The following is a 22,265-nucleotide window of genomic DNA, read 5'->3' as shown; positions in this document are numbered from 1 at the left end:
GTTGAGGGCATTATATAACCCCCTTTTTTTTTTTTTTACATGTAACCATTTAAAAACATAAAAACCAGCCTTAGCCAGTTTTGGACTGTGAGACCATTTGCTGAGCCCTGTTTTGGAGACTGATCAATATACTGGGCTCTACTATGTGAAAGAGTAGCAATAACATGGCATTAGCAACCAGGAGATTTGTGTATTAGGGGCTCTCTATTCTCATAGAATGTAGAACATTATGTCATTAGAAGGGGGACCTTCTAAGGATATTCTGAAACCATGAAAATCTCTCTTCTAGCAAGATGCAGCTGATGTGTAAAGCTTCCTATATCTAAAGTTGAATAATAAAGGTGGCTGAGTTATAGCTGAAAGTTTCTGCCACTTTGGGAAGTGTGAAGGCTCCCCTTGCCATCCTGGACTTTGTGAGAATATCGAGAAGTGGAACACGACCACCTGGTTACTATGAGCATGCTAGTGACAGACCGACAGGCAGCACAGAGGGTTATGAGAATGAATGAGATAATGTCTGTGAAGTGCTTTGAGCTCTTAGAAGAAATTTTCTTTGTAATTAGAAAGTAATGCTGCATTATTATGGTTATTATGATTACCACCATTATTAAAGGTAGAGCCAGAAGACATGGCCCTTCCAATGAGAAAAGTTGTGAATAAAGCCGAGCAACTCATAAAGGAAGTGGTTCATGCTTCTATTATGAGCTTCCAGCTTGTAATTACAGTGTTCTGGGTGGTTCTGCATGCACCAGTTTGTTATTCATCCAGAAGAACACCCCTTTGCATGTGGAACAACTCCCGAAAGGTGCCCAATCTACACCAAACACAAAAAGGAACAGGAGAAAGCTCTGTGTGACCACTAAATTTCAAATTTGAAATTCAATTACTTATTAAGAATTGTTTTTAAATTTGCACAAAAGCATGGTAAAATTTGTTCATGGAAAATTTCTGCTAAGAAAAGAAAAAATACAAGTGTGTGTCTTACGTGTGGACCAAAGGATACCAAAAGGAACCATATGTTCATGTTCCCATCATATTGAACATCGATAAAGCCTTTACTCAAGCACTGCTGATGCCAAAATGTAAGAGTTCGATGTTGCTCTCTTTCTGTGGCTTCAAAATGCTCATTTTATTCTGCACATCTCTGCCCCCATGGAGGATAGAATGGTAAGAAATGAAAATTAAGGAGAAAGAGTCATTGAAATGCCAGCCTGGAGTGGACATGGAATCCTTGCTTCACTAGGGCCAGTCTCTGATTCAAACCCAATGACATTGGGACCCTAGAAAAACATGTCCAGCAGCCAGACTGCACCCTACTTCATCCATGCCCTTCACACTCTACACTGAGCATCTTCTGAACGGGCACTTTAAACCATGGCTTACCCCAGAGCTCAGAGATCTGAAACGGAGACAAAATGCGTTATCAAGAACATCAGAGTTTGTTGTCTCCCTGCTTCCTGGGCAGGCTATTCTAGACTTTCCTCATCTTGGAAAGGGTTGGCTATTTACCACTTTTCCACTCTGGGCAACCAGTCCTAGTTCCTGTAACTTGACCTCTAATCTGACCCTGTACACAGCCTTTCACAGTCCCTTTTTCCATTTTTCATTTAAATTCGAACTTGTGTGATCATGTTTTCTTACATACCGATGGAGGAATAGGCAGAGTTTAAGTTTGGTGAAGGTTGGCAAAATATGACACCCCAAAATATGCCACCTTGGCATAAAGATTATTTTGAGCTAAAGGCACTTAAAAAACAATGATGCGCCTGACCAGGCGGCGGCACAGTGAATAGAGCATCGGCTGGGATGCAGAGGACCCAGGTTCGAGACCCCAAGGTCGCCAGCTTGAGTGCGGGCTCATCTGGTTTGAGCAAAGCTCACCAGCTTGGACCCAAGGTCGCTGGCTCGAGCAAGGGGTTACTTAGTCTGCTGAAGGCCCACAATCAAGGCACATATGAGAAAGCAATCAATGAACAACTAAGGTCTTGCAATGAAAAACTGATGATTGATGCTTCTCATCTCTCTGTGTTCCTGTCTGTCTGTCCCTGTCTATCCCTCTCTCTGACTCTCTCTCTGTCCCTGTAAAGAAAAAACAAACAAACAAAACACCGATGCAATATGGGTGCTCTGACCACGCCCCTTCTTCCTGAAAGAAGATAAAACCTCACATGAAAGTTCTCCATTCCTATCACCAAAGATGGGAAGTCAAAGTAGGGAAAAATTTGTTCAAACAAGATTATTAAACTAACTCTTATTTACCTAATACTTTCCCACCATTAACTGCTTTAGCCCTTTGATTCATCATGTTTTCATAATTTAATACTCTGTCCAATTCAATACATAAACGTTCAAATCTAACTGGGTCTTTGGGTCTTCATTTTCTTATATTTAATATGTCTTATATTCAATGAATTTGTATGTTTTCCTTTTAATCTGTTCTTTTTTATAGAAACCCAAGCCAAGAAGTTAAAAGGATAGAAGGAAAGGCTAGTGGTGAGAAACATTTTTACAAAGGATAATTCAGAAAAATACAAATTAATGGGTCTCATTTTTTCTATTCAAAATAAAAATAATTTTAAGTCCTAGAAGAAAAAAAAGTTTATATATAGTCTACAAATTATATTGCTGACCTTATTAAATAAATGAAAGTCAGTGAGAAAATTGGTAGTGCCTTTTCGACAATAAAATGTTAAAAAGCCAAGCATGTTTGAGGAAGAATCAGAAATTACATTTTAATTCTTCAACCCTTATATTTATAAAGTGTCTTAAAGTTCACAAATGATGCCCACATGTCCACTCTCATTTAATATTTGCAGCATATTTCTAATTCTTCAGCTAGAGAAACTGAACTTCAGAGAGGCCAACTGATCTATGTAAGATCATATATCCATATAGTGACAAGCTGTGGAGAGAATTGGTTTGTTCCAGTATCAAGTTCATACATTGAAAACTGTTAAGACACAGATTTGACTTTTGTAATAAAGGTCCAAATAAGAGAAAAGTTTATTGCTCTCCAGTTGTCTGTAAATAGTCTAAGCTCAAACAGTCCAGACGGATAGAACAGCTCCACCATATGGAGGACCCAGGCCGCTCCCTGTTGGTCTTCAGCTCATGACTTCCATCTCATGGAATAGTCCAGTGGTTTCAGTTCCCATTCTCACATCTCAATTACAACCAGCAGGAAGGAGAGGAGAAAGGGAGGAAGGGCTCACTGTTTCACTCTATGAGCATAGTCTGGAAGTTGTATGTATTTCTTCTGCTCCCATTAGCCAAAACTTGAAAACACCTAATGACAGGCAGCCTTGTGCTTAACTAAACAAAGAACAAAGTGTGAAATGCATCTTGGGAGATGACTGTAGTCTTTGTCATTTTGAACACCTATTGAATGTCAAGAACTAGTTAAGATATTGGAATAGAGAAAACAAAATGTGGTTACCATTTGTCACTTTAAGCCAGTTTGAGTTTTCTTTTTCTCTGGTTAGAAGATTCTTCTCATCCTCGACTAGGCAGGACAGCTTGAACCGGGCAACCAGTCATGGGAATAACGGTGCCCAAAGATGTTGACACCCTAATCTCAAGAATCTGTGCATATTACTTTAGATGGCAAAAAGGACTTTGAAGATGTGACTAGATTAAAGGTCTTTAGGTGGGAAGATTATCTTAAATTTTCTGGGTGGGGTCAAGGTAACCACAAGGGTCCTTATAAGAGAAAGGCAGGAGATGAGAGTAGGTAATAGGGGAAGGTGATGCGACCACAGAAGCAGAGATTATGAAGGTGTGCCACTAGCCAAGGAATGCTGGCAGCCTTTAGAAACTGGAAGAGCCACAGAAATGATTTTCCTTGGATCCTCTATAAGAAAACAGCCTTACCAACATCTTGATTTTAGCCCTTTGAGACTAATTTTAAACTTATGACCTTCAGAATGTCAGAGAACAAATTTGTGTTGTTTTAAGCCTCTAATTACATGGTAATTTGGTACAACAGCGATAGGAAACTAATACACCAGGTGGATGGTAAGGCCAAGTGCCATAACTTCTCATAAGAGCCAGATACATGACTCAACTCTATGTATGGTAGAATAGGCCTGCCGCCACCTGGCTGAAGGCACGTGTCTAGCTTCCTTGTAAATGAGGTGGAGCTCATAGGAGCCGTTTTCTTATGACTTCTTTTGCTTTGCCATTAGATCATGATTCTTATTATAAAGCTGGGCAGGCCATATGTGGCCTGGCAATCATTCTGGGTTTAAGCTTTCTGTAGAGGTTCAATGCTTTGCATTCCAATAGTCTTGTATTAAAAGGGGTTGGTTCATTACAAAGGTACCCTGTCTATTTGTACCTTACTTTTGGAAATGGGTAGCCTTTGATTCATTATTTGGAAAGTAGTAACTCATATATTCTCAAAAACAGTGAAGGAGGGGGGAGGAGAGAGAGAAGGAAAAAAGAGAAGGAAGGAGGATGAAAAAGGTGAAGGGGTTAAGCAAAGAAGAACAAACTTACAGACACAGATGAGCATGTGGGCATTGCAGGCGGGAAAGGGGTGGTGGGGGGTGGTGGAAGAGGGTAGAGGGGGAGAGATGGTGAGGGAGGGAAACTGGACTGGGGGGTGAGCACAGTGTGGTACACAGATGATGTATTGTAGAATTATGCCCATGAAACCTGTATAATTTTATTAATCAATGTCACCCCAATAAAATTAAAAAATTAAAAATAAATAGAGAGAGAGAGAAACTTAGAGGAAGATAAGCAACCAGAAAAGTAAGACTATCTATCAGTGAGTACTTTGAATCGCTGTTGTCATCGGTCACCATCACAGGAAACATTGCTGCCACCATTCTCCTCCCTTGTACTTGAAGACACTGAATTATGAGTCAAGAATGCCCACAGACTCCATCAGAAACAAAGGTGAATGAACAGAGGTGTGGCTCGAATATTTCTAATGCGAATTGCTTAGGGCTGAATGAAATCATGCCCTGAATGTGTGCACAATGCACTGAATAAACAGCACCTGAACCAAGAAATTGGGAATTAATTTGTCCTTATGGAGAAAAGCCAGAGGCCGATGCTTTATCTAAAGATTCTGGTCAGCTCTTCTTAGTTGGCAATTTATAGGTAATGAGAGGATTTAAAGGATATATCTATTGTAGCAGGCATTTAAGAGGCTAGTCCAACCATATTGGGCTACATTGGGTCCAGGATGAATCGATTCTGATGACAAATATTTGCATTATGCTTTAGAATTTTTATAAATATTAATATCATGTCATCATTGCAATAACTCTGTGATCTTAACTATCATCCTTCTGGGTGCAGATGAAGAACCTGAGACTCAGAAAGATTAGGCAGCTTGTCTGAGTTCATGCAGTTTTGACAGGTAGAGCCCACGTCTGAACTCAGGTCTTCAACCTCTGGGTCTGGACTCCTTCCACTGAGCATGAAGCCTCTGCAGTGACAGTCAGTGCAGTTGCATTAGTGAGGATGCTTCAGTGCACTATTAGACCTGCAAAATCACAGAGGATTCGGGGATTATTTTAGCCCTGTGTGTGCCTGTCGGGTTGGAGTTTGGGAGTGTCTTTGGTAGGTTGTCCTCAGGCATGCTATCAGTGCACAGGCAATGATGACTTTGCACAATTTCTCTAATTGTCTTCCTCCTTCAACTACAGTGCACCCATTAGCATATATCAGAGGCTACAGGGCGTCCCCAAGAACCTTTGGTGACAGTGGTTTATACATTCAACAGTGACCTAGAAGTCAAGTAAATTCCCAGTGCTACTGTAGCCAGCATGCCCAAGGCTTCTCGGAGCTGTGCTATGGCTCCCCTCTCACTGCTGCTTCCTTCTCATCATCCGGGTCCCCGGAGTGGCCCGGCCAGCAGTCCTGGCTGAAGAATCTACCCTCTTCCGGGCACTCCTCATGCCGTTGCCATTTTATTTTTTTCTTTAGAGCCCTTTAATTTACATATTTGTTTTCAAGTCTATATTCTCTCTCCACTAGTATATGAACTCCATGAAAGCTGGCCCCTGTTCACTATCATATCCCCAGGGACTAGAATCATGCCTGGCATGGGAGCAGATACTTAATAAATATTTTTTGAAGAAATAGATGAGATGACATTTACATGAATGCTTCCAATTTTGATTCTCTAAGTCCTTCCTCTAAAAGACAGCCCAGTCTTTTATAATGGTGGCTCTTCCCAAATACTTCTGGGAATCTTTAAGGGTTCTTATATCTGCTTCTGAACCCATCTTCATGACCTTTGCTGCATGCCAGGGCACTGACCCCACATGCTCCCCTCACAGCTGGACTGGGCATCTGATAGTGGCTTTGATGGTTTTGAGTGCAAATGTCCCTACTTCTGGAATAATCTTGATTCTCGTACCTTGTGCCAGCTCCATTGTTCCTTTTAAAAGAAAAAGAATGGGTACATTCTTTTCCTATTGTATGATCATCAAGGGGTGTTCCAAAGGGATTCCAAAGTGCTACTGACCTTCCATTTCATTTAAAAACTGCCAGAATGACTGGATCCAGATGAGTTCTACTATATAGAAACATCCATGTTACATGATACGTAGAGTTGTTTTTGCTTAAAGGTATCATGCTGATATCTTATTTGTATATGTTGGAAAATAACAATTAGTTCCCATACCTGTGCAAAGCTTACATTTGATACCATGAATGGTCTAAATATGACTAAAACATTAAGATGTATTTAGTTCCAATGGTATCGTCAGGAAAATTCTCCCAGATGTTTCTTGGTGACATATCTCATGTTCGCTTCACACAGCTGAGATCCTTTGATAGGTGCTTGGGTGTTAGCCCTTTACACAAGATTTTCTTATTCCCGCTCAGTGGTTTCATATATGGTAGACTTATATCTCCATGTATGTTGTTAGCTCTTTTGAGGACCTGATGTCTTATTTCTTATTCTACTTTCGCAGTGCCTGAGTATATAGGAGCTGATTGTTAAATACTGGATAGTATTTGATGATAAATGCATTTGGATGTTATGGTCAGGCTCTAGCAGATAATCCAGCCATTGTGTAACCTACTTCAGCTACATTCACACCCATTACTGTACTTAAGGGTATTACATACATAAAATGTTGAGCTGTATTAAGCTAATCAACTTAATCATGGGCCAGATTAAAGAGACAAGAATGCAGCGGAAAATGTGCTTGGCAAAGCTAGAGCCGTGACTGAACACGTTGACTCTCTCTGCCTTCCTCACGCTGCACACCCAACTCCTCATTCTCACTGATGTTTAATTCCTTATTTCCTCTGACTCTTTTAGACCACTACCAACACCTTCTGGATTTGAGGAAGGATTGTAAGAAATGTGTTCAGCTTTTTATTTTATTTTTCCACACACACAGCTTTCATTCTCCACACAAATCAGACCACCCTCCCTCACAGTCAGCCTTATGGACACCGAGCTGCTCCTCACACCGACCATGTCACGTCATTTGCTTCTGTCCTTCCATCATCAGTCTGTGTCCTTTTCCATTTTAAAATAAACTTTAATTTTAAGTTTGGCATACTTGCAAAACAGTGCACAGCTCTTAGGTGTAAACTTTGATGAATTTTTATAACGCAAGAATGTAACTAGCAGGTGGGACAAGAAAGAGTTCCAGCACCCAGAAGTCACTCCTCAGCTAATCATGATGCACCTCGGAAGGTCGCCGTAGCTCGCCATCCCGACATCTGGCGCTGGAGAGAAACCTTCTGTTTTAAAATTTTACATTAATGGAATCATAAAGTATTCTGTGTCTCTGGACTCATTTGCTCAAACTTGTGTTTGTAAGATGGATTTATGTTGTTGCATGCAATAATAAACATTCTTGTGTTGTTTAATATTCTTTTAAATATGTATATATAAACCATGATTGATTGATTGATTCTATTTTATCCATTTCATGTCACAAATTATTTATTTGTGTTCTCCTGTAAGCAGTCCCTTTTTTTAATTTTTAATTTTATTTTATTTAGTCATTTTGGAGAGAAGAAAGAGGGGGAGGAGCAGGAAGCATCAACTCCCATATATGCCTTGACCAGGCAAGTCCAGAGTTTTGAACCGGCAACCTTAGTGTTCCAGGTCGATGCTTCATCCACTGCGTCACCACAGGTCAGGCCCTGCTGTGAACAGTCTTATACATGTCTGTTAGACATATGAATTCCTTGTGTTGGGTATATAAGTAGGAGCAAAATTACTATATTTTAAAATTGTTGAAAGAAGACTTGCCGATTTTGAAGAAGAAAAGTTGATTTGCAAAGTGGTTCAAGAGATTTAGACTTCAGAAGGCTCACGAAAACAAAAGAGGTTAGTTGAATAGGAAAAAGCCTGAACATTTCCAAGTTTGCGTGGTTGATTGATCTACTCATGGTTGAAAGAGTAAGTTTCTCACGTGATTATCATATCCACAAAAGTCAGGTCTGTTTTTCAGATATCAGCATTGCAAAAGTCAGAGGTAAAGTGGTTTTTGCAAGTAGGCAAGGCTGATAAGAACTGTTCAAAGTTGCAGTTCTTCTGAGTGTCAGAACTGCACAGGAGGGCCTGTTATTGTTGCAGTTCCTCGGGGTGCAAAGTATTTTGTTGTCCGTGTGATACATGTGCTTATTCATTATAGGAACAGGACATAGTGTTAGCTAGGCTTGTACAGGAATGTATATACTTAAATTTTGTTGACACTGCCAAAGAGCTTGGCCTTTCTGGTGACCATAAAGAGTGTCTCAATGCAGTTAATGATTGTATTCTGTTTTCCTGTAGCCGCTTGGCCATCTTTTGTTTAGTGCTGTTCAATATTATCAATTTTTATATTGGATTGTTTGCTTTTAATCTTTACTTTGAAGGAATTCTTTATATTCTAGGTATGAATTCTTTGTCTGATATATATAGTGCTAATAATTTCTAAAACTATGGCTTGCCTTTTCCCTCCCTTAATAGTGTCTTCTGATGACCAGAACTTCTTAATTTTAATATAATCCAATTTATTCTTTTTTCTTTTATGATTAGAGGTTTTGTGCCTTGTTTAAGAAATAGTTGCCTGTTCCAAGGTCATGACATATACTCCTAAGTTTTCTCCTAAAAGCTTTTTTGTTTTTTTACCTTTCACATTTAGATCTACAATCCAACTAGAATTGATTTTGTAGATGGTATGAGATAAAAGGTTCAACATTCATTTGTTTCCGAATGGATATCCAGTTGACCCAGCACCATTTATTGAAAACAATAATTGTCATCTTTTCCCCATTATACTGCAGTGTCAGCTTTGTCAAATATCGGGTGACCCTATGTGTCTGGATCTGTTTCTAAGTTCTGATCTGTTCCGTTGGTTTATTGTCTGTCCTGCACAAACTCCAACTTATTAGTCATTGCCATGTCTGGTAGTTTAATTCTTCAAGTTATATTCTTCCTTTTTAAGATGGGCTTTTCTTAACTCTTTATATTCTGCATACATTTGAGAATATACTTTTCAAATCTCACACCCATGTGCGTACACACGCATACACACCTCAGCTGGGATGGTGACTGAAATTGCATTGACTATATAAGTCAGGTTGGTAGAATTGACTGCTTTATACTACTATTCAGTGTTCTAACTCATCAATATGGTACATCCTCCATTTATTTAGGTATTCTTTAGTTGACCTTAATAATGTTTTGTAGTATTTGTTGTAGAAATTTTAAATATACTTTGATTTTCTACAAAGTGCTTGATATATTTTTATTCATTCCTAGGTGTTGCATTTTAATATTTCATTTTCTGTGTCTTTATTGTTGGTATATAGAGATACAATTGATTTTTGTGTATTACATATGTCTGAATATTATATAGTTTTCTATTCTCTTACTTTTAGCTTTTCTGTGTCTTTATATTTAAACTGACTCTTGTAATTAAGCTATTGTTGGATTATTCTTTAAAATCCAATCTTACAACATTTATGTGTGTGTTGGGGGGGTGTTAATGGAGTTTTGAATTATGCTTATGTTTTCTTGAACATGTCAAGACAGTACATATAAATGTATACCATTTTTTGATATGACTACATGTTAAGTAGGAATGATAATGGTAACTACTCCCATAGGGGTTTTATGAAAAATAAATGATTAATTTTTTAATAATTGAAAATAGTTAATACTCAATAAACTAGTAATTATAACTCATTTTACAGAAATCTTAGTTTATTCATAAATCTTTACTATTTCGGATTCATGATCAGCCACAAACACCCCTGTTCTATTGTGATATAGCATACTATTATTGCCACAGTGTTTTTCAGCTGTTTTTAGATGTGCATATTTACATTTTTCATAGATAATAACAAATTTTCTTCTTCCTTTTATAAAATGCATTTTTCTCATAAATAATCCTAGGAAAAATCTTTGTGTAGTAACAACCTCATAAATTTCTTAATACTTATATACAACTATGATTAGTTTATGTTTGATAAAACTGACCTGTGCTTATTGACAGTAACTACCATTTATGGCGTACCTATATATATCAGCCACCATAGAAAGGTTACATCACTACCCAATATCACATAACTAGGAAATGTTGACCAAGAATCAAGTGTTCTTTGGTCTGAATAGTATGCTATGATTTTTCTAAAGACAAATCTCACACTTTATTTTTGCAACAAGCAAAGATTGAAAGTGAAGTGCTCAGCCTAAAATCATATGGGAGATGGCTCCCTAGTTTATAATCTAAGATTTAATTGTAAACTTCTAGTCAGCAATAAATATGCCTCCGACTTTCTTTCTCCTTCCCAAACCACAGACACAAGAAAAAAACTCAATGAATGCTCACTCCCTGACTAATTTATCTGACCACAGGGGTTCTGCAAGATTCTGGCTGTAGACACCTCAAATGTTGACCTCAAACAAATGCCCTAAAATTGCTCTCATCTTTTAGTTTCTTAACAAAAACGAGCAAATCTGTGACTGTGTCTGTAAGTTAGAGTGAAAAAAATAACATACATTACCTATAAATAAATCAACTCATTAGATAGGAAGGCAGGTCACAGCATAACTCTCCCAACGCGGCTGCTACTTCCTTTCATAATTGAGGGTTTGCTTTCCCCTAATCATGACCTGGGTTCTCCTGATAAACCTGCATGTTCGCCTTGGCTGACTGGGTAAAAGAAAGCTGGTCTATCGCCCCAGGAGACTTATCACAGCTCTTTATGGGGCTTTTTATCTCTGTCCAGGTTATCATCTCTGTTGGACATATTGGTCTTCAATAACCTACTTAGTCAGAAGCCTGATTAACTTAATTTGTTAGCAACAATAAAAATCTTCCCTCTGTCTTTTCCCCCTGAACCAATAGGGTTTTCCAACTTTTATGATATAAAACTGTCCGCCTTCACCAAATGCCATATAACATTTTGAGCTTTAGCATTTGCCTCTAGATAAGCTTCCTAATCATGTCAGGAGGTGTTATGCGTCTCACGTGGAGCTGAAGAATAACATTGCCCAGCTCTGCAGAGGCTTGGCTACTGCATTAGGAATTCCTACAATATAGGAGGATGGTAACATCTAGAGCAGGGGTCCCCAAACTACGGCCCACGGGCTGCATGCGGCCCCCTGAGGCCATTTATCTGGCCCCCGCCGCACATCCGGAAGGGGCACCTCTTTCATTGGTGGTCAGTGAGAGGAGCATAGTTCCCATTGAAATACTGGTCAGTTTGTTGATTTAAATTTACTTGTTCTCTATTTTAAATATTGTATTTGTTCCCGTTTTGTTTTTTTTACTTTAAAATAAGATATGTGTAGCGTGCATAGGGATTTGTTCATAGTTTTTTTATTGTCCGGCCCTCCAATGGTCTGAGGGACAGTGAACTGGCCCCCTGTGTAAAAAGTTTGGGGACCCCTGATCTAGAGAAACCTTTATGTTTCTTTCTTACTTATAATGGTGTTTTTAATCATCGTGCCACTCAAATATGGCGAGTATTGATTTGGTATCTAAAATACTTCATTATTCTGGAATATATTTTTTCCATTTCAGAAGCATCCACAAAGGTTACTAATTTTCATCTTGATGAGGAAAAGAATGAAAATTAAAGATGGGCTGACTGACACAGGTATGTTACCCCTCCTTTATAGTTCTCCATAAACAGTTGGGAACCATGCCCTTTTTCATCCAACACAGTAGGAGTAAAAGAACTCACTGACCATTAAGAATCGATCCAAAAACAAAAAAAAAAGAAGAATCGATCCACCACTATTTTGAAGGAAATGAATGGTTACATTGACATCAAAGAGCAAAGCTTTATTATTAGAATAACAACTCAGTTCAAACTTTTTTGATTCAGGAATTAGAGACACAATTTGATAAAGTGAAAGAATACTGGAATGGAAGCCAAAATAACTGAGATTAAGATTCAGCCTTTACCATCAACCTGGTGTTGGCTTTGGGAAGTTACTGAAGCTCTTTAAGTTTCTGCATCCTCACTTGTGAAATGAGAGGAATAAGTGACAGAAGTCCCTTCTAGCTGTGAGACTCCATACCATTATTCAAACTAAAAAAGTAATTCCTTTAAAAAATATTCAGTTATAGATTTTCATCCTTGAAACATTGATTATTCTAGAGTATCAGAAATTAAGTAATTTTATAACCGACATCCCACTAACTCTTGCCTTTACTGGGATTAGCAAGTGTAACATATTTTACCAATTCTACTGTGGTTTCTCATAAAACTTTGCCTTAGGCTAGTAAGTTATACCTTCCAATTAAACCTTAACAATGTACATACAATTAAAACTCATTAAATATTCATGCAGCAAATATAAATGTAAGTGTTTATTTAAAAAGTACATCTATAAAGTCAGTTGACCTAAATTTTAGAGTCAAGTATGAGTGAGTCTGTCTGTCTATCATCTATGTATCTATCTATCCATCTATCTATTGTCTGTTGTGCTTATCTATTCAAGTTTTGTTGCATCATTTTCCATTGAAAATTATAGAGGCTTTTGGCTGGGCTTACCCACCCCCCAGGGATAAAATAGACTCCATCGTTATTTTCCTTTTAGGTCCTTCCTTTCCACTGGGATGGTAAAGACAGGGAGCCCAGGGCACCATCTCAGCTTCTCTGTGCCAAAGGCAATTCACTAACTTCTCTAAACCTTAGGTCTCTCGAGGCATAAATCCACCCCCTGGTCCACCTCACAGGATTATCAGGAGAATGAACAAGATAAATGAATGCACTGTATAAATTATATAGTGCTAAACAAATGCAAGGTAATTTAATACTGATTGTGAATACTGCACTCAAGCTATTAATTTATTCTCACACACTCAGCAAGTATTTTTGAGTACCTGGTATGTGGCAGGCACTATTCACAGCATTGGCAATCAAAAGGCAGACAGTAAGTAAAGTATGAGATAAGCAGAGAGAAGCCTATGTAAACATGAGGACTAAGAGTAATGTGTCATCCTGGGTGGGATCCTGGAAGAGAAATGGGCATTAGGCAAAAACTAAGGAAATCTGCATAAGTTATAAACTCCAGTTAGGAATAAAGTATCAATATTGGTTCATTACAAATTTTGGAAGAATAATCAAATAGATATACTGATAAATTAGAAATGAGGTATTCAATGTAGAAACCAAATATAACTTGTAGGATTCTGTCTTGGACAACTTGGTGAATTTGGGCCTATTTTCTACAATGGCATCACATTTCTAGGCATTGTTGAGTTTATATTTGAAGTATGTAATAATAAATTTAATGTAAAATCAAAAAAGATACTGGTTCATTAATTGTAACAAATGTGTTATGCTAAGGTAAGATAGTAATAATAAGATAAGTTATGTATGAGGGAGGGAGAGGGAAAGGGGAAGAACACATGGGAACTCTCTGTACAATCTGCTTAATTTTTCTGCAAATCTAAAACTGTTCTAAAAATAAAACCTATTTTTAAAAAGGCAGATGAGACGCTCATGAAGCAATGGGAAGAAAAACATTAAAAACAAGAGATTTCAGGTAGTCATGATCGTTACCACAAATATGAGCTAAGATGCTGTGACAATTGAAGTACAACTATAGAAGGTCCTCTCTCTGAGGAGTGGTTTTCCACCTGAGACCTGGGTAAACAGTGCCAGTCGGGTCACCCAGGAGGAGCATTCCCCTCCATGGGCACACCAAGTATGAAGACTAAAGGCAGGGACCTTCTTTAGAAGGGGACGTGTGTGAGGAACAGAAATAATCTCTAAGGCTGACATATACCTAGCAAGGGCAAAGGTAGGGTGAGATAAGTTCAGAGAAGTAGGACTTGTATTTTCCAGAAACCCACAGAATGTTCTAGAATTTTGGTGTTATGTGGACTAAAGATGTTGTTCACATAAGACAGTGCAGCTACTCTGTCCTAAAAAAAATTTAGCGTCAATCCTGGGGGCCAACGGCACCCTACAGGTTAATAGAAACTCCGCGACATCTACATGCTATTCCCGAAGCCCTGTTTTGTGGAAGCTAGACTTCAAAGAAGAAATCATAACCGATGTGACTTCATCATTAGCCAAAAGCCAGTTTCCTTGGTGTAAGTACCATAGAAGAAGCTTCACATTTTCTGCTCATCACTTTTCTCAGACAGCATCTCTATTCATGAGGAAGTAAACTGCCCAGTGTTTCACATTACCATCATTATGTCTACATTCCCCTGGCACTTTCTCTTTCTCAGTAATAGGTGTCACTAAGAAGTAGTTGGGAAACTCTAAGACCTACTTGATTCAAAAGGGCCCTTGAATCATCCAGTCCTTGAACCATAACCGTGTCTCACTCCCTCCTTCCCGCCCACCTTGTCCAGCACAGCCTTGAGCCCGTTCTCAAGACAGACTATCTGGCAGCACCCTCTCTGTCACTGCGTTGCCTCTGACTCCCTGCTCTAGCTTAGCAGAAGCAGACCTCTCAATCCTGCCTTGGCCAAATTCTGATGACTCAATCATATGACAACAGGATTGTACAGAGGGGTAATGTGAGAATTAGCAGGAGCATGGGTTTTGAGCCAGGAGAACAGAGTCAAGTTTGGATGCTGCCCCTTTCAGAGCCTCGATTCCCCAGTGTGTGCAAGCCAGGCAAAGTCCTCCCCTGCTGCTCTGACGAGAAGGCGGCGGTGGGAATCAGTAACCTCAATCTGTAGAAAGGGCTTTGTGAACCTGAGCTGCTGTATAAAAATGGAAAGAGGAAAAAACGGAGTGGTTTCAAGTCATTGAGTTTGTTTCAATTGACCATCAACTATGGGAAGAGCACAAAGGAAGCCCGGCTGGCTGGCTGGCTGGAGTGTGAAAAATATGCCCTGTGCTGATAAGGAACTAGGAATTACACTACGGAGCAGAGATCTATGCAATCAGAGGGTCACCGTACTGCACAACTCTACGAGGCGCCATTTGCGTTGTATTCTATACATACAGTTGAAAAAGTTAAATAAGTCTGTTATAACTGAAATAATGATAAAGTCATATAAACGGAGGGATAACCAGTAAGTATCATAGGAGCTCAGTGGCTAGAGATATTGAAAAAAGATGAGTAGAAGGGATAGGACTTCAGCTATTTGGTAGAAGAGAAAACATTCTGATGGGAAAGAGAACAGAGACAAAAGACCCGTAGTAACATTAATGGCATGAGAATGATTGTTCGGGTGTGCCTTCAGCAGGAATAAGAGAAAATGTTGTGACTTTCTTGTTCTTTTCTTAAATTTCTTTTAAAAATATGGGAACAGTTTAGGGTCTTCAAAATATATAATGTAGCACCGACGTTTTCATTTTCAATTCAAACACAACTGTGAGTGTCTGTTCTCCAAGCCCTGGGAAAGGCCGGAGGAGAATGAGTGCCCAGCACCTAAATCTCTGCACTCTTTTTGTCTTTCTCCACTTTCTCTTTCTATTGACCTGTAATCTGTTCATTTCTGTTCTTCATCTAATATGAAAGGGTGACATAAATGTCTTTGGAGTCTTTATATGTGTTAAAACAGAAAAAAACTGATGGTTGCTGTTGAAGTAAAGGATTCAATATCCCTTATTAGAACATCAGTCCAATGACACTTGACCCCTCAGAATGCATGTGGTTCTGTGTGTTTGGGTGCATAAAAATTTGTGCCCTGAACATCTCACTGTTCATGAAGAATGTCTGACCCTTTAATAAACGATATCTAGAGCTTGCCCAGGCCCAACTTTTCTTACTGTTATAAGACATTTAAATAGAATTAAATAAGTTAAGGTTTTAATTAAACTTGTAATTCTCAAAATTAAATTTGCTTCCAGGAGTGTTGCTTGTATTTGAGTAAATAAATGAATAAAGAAGCCCTAAGCATTTCTGTAAAACTGAATCAGTCAAGAAAAATGTTTACGGTGGTCAGTTTTTGTCCCTATTTTATTATATGGCCTTTGATTAATATTTTTTAAAATGACCCCTCATTTTGCGGCTCTTTTATTTCAGTATCCGATTTGAAAATAGCAGCATCCATATGAATTTTTTTTTTCCTTTTTTTTTTTTTTTTGTATTTTTCTGAAGCTGGAAATGGGGAGAGACAGTCAGACAGACTCCCGCATACGCCCGACTGGGATCCACCCGGCACGCCCACCAGGGGGCGATGCTCTGCCCCTCCGGGGTGTCGCTCTGTTGTGACCAGAGCCACTCCAGCGCCTGGGGCAGAGGCCAAGGAGCCATCCCCAGCGCGCCCGGGCCATCCTTGCTCCAATGGAGCCTCGCTGCAGGAGGGGAAGAGAGAGACAGAGAGGAAGGAGAGGGGGAGGGGTAGAGAAGCAAATGGGTGCTTCTCCTGTGTGCCCTGGCTGGGAATCGAACCCGGGACTCTTGCACGCCAGGCCGACGCTCTACCACTGAGCCAACCGGCCAGGGCAGCATCCATATGAATTTTACAGAGAAGTCTGCTTTCTTTCCTCATAGCTCCTCTGCATTGGTGACTGGCTGGGAACTTTTCTCTTAATCATTATTGTGTTACCCATGAGAGGGGAGGGAGGCCATATGAACCAATATTCTGATATTTGAATGTAAAGATTTGACAATGGAGTCATGTCATCATGTCTCCTTTCTCTTCCTCACTGGAGTTTTCTGCAGAAGCTGAAGCAGTGACTTTATTCAACACCTGCATCTTTAACAACTGGAGCAGTGTAATTACCTTTCTTGGGTATTCTATAGAATTGTCAACAGCAATTTTCTTTTAGAAGACAAGCTTTTAAATAATGTCGTTTACATACAGAGTTTAACATCTCTTAAGCTGAAAACCTAATTACAAGAATCTGACATTTTACAGCATGTTTATAATTTGATCTTTATAAAATTGCTAAATCAGGGCACCTTTAACATATTTTCTGAAGCAGAAAAAAATACACCTAGTGAGGCAAAATTAAATATTTTGGAATTTCTTGAATATATGTTAATTTCTATTAATATTACTATATTAACACTATTTGTGATTTTAGAGTATTTCTCTTTAATTCAACCTGTTTGTGGAGAGAGGTGGCTCACAGTGACATAATTTATCAAAATCATCTGTCATCATTTCCTCTTTGTTAATAAAAAATAATATTTTAAAGAGGACTGCCATCATACCTTATGTAGAGATGACAGATGGCATATTCAAGCAAGCAGAGACAACTTTTCCAATGGACACATGAAATAGTAATGCCCATACTAAATAATGTTAGAATTTATGTAATGTACTGCCATTTGATAAAGTGGCTCATGTCCAGGTTGTAGAAACACATTATTTTCATTATTCTGATTTTGTAAATTTTGAAGTGTGAATGGGATTGTCAACTATTGGGCGCAGTGGTACTTGAATCGTCTACTGCAAGTGAATGCTAAAGTGAAAATCTCAACATACCACATTATTTTATTCTGGTACAAGCTCTAAATTAATGTTATGAAATGTTATGAGCATACCTATGAAACTACTGCTTACAAAAATTAAAGACTATCTTTTATAATCTTTAAATTGTCACTCTGGCAGTTCCTCTGTTGCCCCACATTATTCTCAGATGTCTGGTCGGCTACATTTCCCTTCTGTGCTCCGTTCAGGATTTCTGTTCTCTGTGCCAATTTGTGTCCAGGGATTCTGCAAATCTGTTGTGTCTTTTTCTAAGCATGTTCTCCAAGACAAAACTCTTCAGGCTGAAGTTGAATGTACAAGCTTCCCAGGCTCTTCCTCAAAAGCATGCTCTACCATTCTAAAAACATACATACATTTTTTTTAAAAAAGAATTTTAATAGAGTCTCAGGTGGAATTGTTTTGAATTTCCATCAACTGTCTAGATAACTAGTATGTGCTCATCCCACTTCATTCTATAGAAATATAACTGTCATATAAAATAATTTTTATACTGTTTGTATCTTGGTCATATACAATATGATTTTTTTTGTCCCTAAAATCTTAAATATGCCAGAAGGAAAAAATCATAAAATCTGAAATGCTGGAAATGTATTCCTTATGCTAGAATACTCAGTTTAAATCTTGGTATTTCCTGTTAGGAAAAAAAAAAAAACACTTGAAAAAGGAAATGATACTCAAAATATTCTACCTATTCATGAACAGTTCTCAGTAACCATATTTTATTAGATAAAACATGTTGTAATCCCTATTTCTCTCCTATATTTCTAGGCCCTCTATAGAATATGAACGTATATGTGTGTACAAAGGTTGTGTATATTTCACATGCAAAAACCAAAAGTCAAGAGTAACATTTTCACTTAAATTCTGTATGGACATAAACTATCACTAAAGTAAAAAAAGTAAAATAGCAATTCCCTCTCATTTTTTTTTTTTTTTTTTACTTTGCTTTCTCTAGCCATTGCTTTATAGTTTATATAGTTTCTCCCATACCATCTTAACTGGATTAAAGAGTGAAGACAAGTTTCCTCCATTACAAAATTCTCATTTAATCCTTATCCACACTTAATTTATCAAATTAAATCGGACAGGATTGATGCTGGGGCCTTTCAGACCCGACATCGTGTGTAAAATCGGCAGACAAGGCTTTGTAAAGGGTGCCCACCGTGACTTGTCATAGCATCTCGCCTCAGCCTCAGCTGCCCTCACGTCGGTCCAGGCGGGGTCAGGATGCTTCTTGGTGTTACACTGTGGGCTCTGCGGGGAAACAGAGTAGCTACACAGCCTCCAGCAGAGTTACTTATTACACCCTCGGCCCCCTTCACCTGCCCCAGCCATTCAAAATAACATCACACCATCAAATATTCATGAACCGCGCCATGCTGCAGCCAGGGCTCGCTGCTGCAGGTGGCTGTTACATCAGTAATTGCCCAATACTTCCCTCCACAGCGTAAAATTGTTTTCATTATGTGTCATGAACACAGAGCCAAGCAAAGCCCTCTTGAGTGGTTTCCCAAGGGCTGGAGGGAGGTGGTACTTAACTTAAACAGGCGCTTTTGGCTTAGATTTTATTTTTAAAGGAGAAGCCAGTGAAAGCTCATCATTAACTCTCTCCTTCTAAGCGCAACAAAAAGCAGAAGCTCATGCAAAACTCCCGTAAAGATTATCCTAAATGTCTCAGTTACCAGGCAGAGCGTCAGGGGCTTTAGCGGGTCTTGCGCTACTTGACGCCGCTCAGGCAGAGAAGAGAACTTTCCACCTCACTGAAGTTCCCATGGAGTGCGGAGCCAGGGGATAAGCAGGTTTCGGCAATAAACTCCGGCATTGTGAGGCGATAATGCCCGGCCAGGTCCCCCCATTTTGATTCAAGGGTGTCTTTTTCTTTCCCCCCTGTGGAGGACTAATCACAGCTCCACTTTGTTTAATTGCAGCAAAGAGAGAAATGTGTTTAAGAAGTCATTCTGGACCCCTTTAAATGAATGCTGGGGTTCTTCAAGGACAACAAACAGGATGCATAATAAATAAGATTTAATTTTCAGATCAAAATAAGCAAAGTTAAAGATTTTTAGAGACTGATCTGGGAGAGATGCTGCCGAAAGAGAATAGACACTGGGGGAAAAAAGATGGGGGGGGGGGGGAGCAACAAGTGGGATTAAAGTGTTGGGTTTTATATAGCACAGGCTGTTTCAGCATAGTGGGAGGAGCCTGACCGGAAAACTGTTACAGAACTAGGAGCTAGTATGTGTTCATACCGCTGTCTGTCCTAGCATTGTGATTGCGACTGAGAGAGAAAGAAGGAAAGAGAAAAGAAAAGGAGAAAAGAGAAAGGAAAGGAAAGGAAAGGAAAGGAAAGGAAAGGAAAGGAAAGGAAAGGAAAGGAAAGGAAAGGAAAGGAAAAAAGAAAAGAGAGGAAAGAAAGGAAAACAACAAAAAGGAAAAGAGAAAGGAAAGAAAGAAGGAAGGATGGGAGGAAGGAAGGAAGGAAGGAAGGAAGGAAGGAAGGAAGGAAGGAAGGAAGGAAGGGAGGGAGGGAGGGAGGGAGGGAGGGAGGAAGGAAGGAAGGGAGGGAGGGAGGGAGGGAGGGAGGGAGGAAGGAAGGAAGGAAGGAAGGAAAGAAGGAAGGAAGGAAGGAAGGAAAGATGCTTCTTATAAACTATGTCAAACCTTGACTATTGATGCATTTTGCCTCCCCCCAGTTTCCAGCTCTGGCCTAGCGACTGTTGGGTGCAGTGTGGCATTGAGACAGCCCCAGGGTCATGAACTCGGGCTGGGGGGACAGGGTGGGAGGAAGCATTCGCCCAGTACCTGCTTTCTTCCTATATTTGACAAAACTAAACCACAGGCCAAATGATTGGGAAGCACCTTTTCTTTTAAATTTAAAATCTATTTATTTGTTCCTACTCTGGCCTTCAGAACCTCTTTTTATTTTTCCTTTCTTTTTTTAATACTTATTTACTGATTTTATTGAGAGAGGAAGGAAGAGAGGGAGAGAGAGACAGGAAAATCAGTCTGCCCCTATATGTGCCCTGACTGGGGATCGAACCAGCAACCTCTGTGCTTTAGGCTGATGCTCTAACCAACCCAGCTATCCTGCCAGGGCCAGAACCTCCTCTTAAAGGAAAGCTATTTTCCTCTTGTAAAATGTATATTAGTGACCTGTATCACTTTCTTTAGAAATCGTTTACCATGGATGATATCACAACATCATCTAATTGTGCAGCGATCTTAGATGGTCTTATCAAACTTGAAAATAAATCATTCATGTTTAAAACCATGACTTAACACTTTTCTGACTTGTCTTTTTCTTTTTCTAAAAGTTTTCATCAACTCAAGAAATAGATTATTAAATCTTTAAAAAAATGTTATGGCACTATTTTAATAGTACTTCTTTTTACTACCGCAGTATCCATTGATAACAAATCGACCAGAGATAACCGTCAGTGTCATAAACTGAAGAAGGCAATGGGCATAAAACCTCTCATGAGCATCTGCCGCCGGGGGTTTCCCTCTGGGTTAAATGGAAGATGTGAGGTTATTTAACATCCTGCAAAAACAATATAGAGTGAGTGTGTGTGTGTGTGTGTGTGTCCATGCCATATACATATGTATCATGAATGATGGATTTCCTTTGCATCTTTTAACGATAGACTTTTTTTCCACCTGAATACAGCAAATGACTGTTTCAAAATGAAAAACCACTATGTGTTTCAATGTTGTATTATGCCTAGTCCCTTTCTGAGTGAAAGGCGGCTTTAAAAAGTTAGGTATATCATTGCCAAAAAGGAGCTAAATAGTATTGTCAGCATTTTGAGAAGGAATAGGTCCTTTTTCCCTCCCGTCCTTCTCAAACTCCTTCTGGACAGCTGTTAGTGACTTAGCGGACTTTTCATATGGATATGTATGTTAATGGAAGGCAATGAACTGGAGATGAAGAGGCCCAAACACAGGCCCGGCTCTTCAGTCCACATCAAAAGCCTTTACAAAAGGAGCAGTAAAAGAGGCAGCGATGGTGGAGCCTTCACTTTTGTGCCCTGAATTAGTTCTGCAAGCAATGAAACTGATCTTTTCTCCTTGCCAGAAAAGTCTGCTGATTTTTGTGAGCGCTCATTAGCACAAGAGGCATTTGTGAAGATAATTGACTACGAGACGCTGCTGGCTGTCACAACAGCGCCAGCCAGCAGCCTATGTGCATTTTAATAGTTGTATTTTTTTTCTTTCTTAGACTTCATGGTTTCTAAAGGATACCAGTCTGACAAAGGTTTACACTCTTATCTCAAGCTGGCTTTAAAATCTTTCCTTTAAAAACTGACAGCTAAGCTTACTTTAAAAGAAATGTTGTATCCCCCTATCCAGTACCCAGGGTGTGCATGTGTGCATCGTTTAAAAGGCCTCATCTAGTAAATGCGTGCAACTGGACAAGTTCTG

Source organism: Saccopteryx leptura, chromosome 12 (assembly GCF_036850995.1).
Source record: "Saccopteryx leptura isolate mSacLep1 chromosome 12, mSacLep1_pri_phased_curated, whole genome shotgun sequence".
Classification (NCBI taxonomy): Eukaryota; Metazoa; Chordata; class Mammalia; order Chiroptera; family Emballonuridae; genus Saccopteryx; species Saccopteryx leptura.
Note: the sequence above shows the minus strand (reverse complement) of the source record.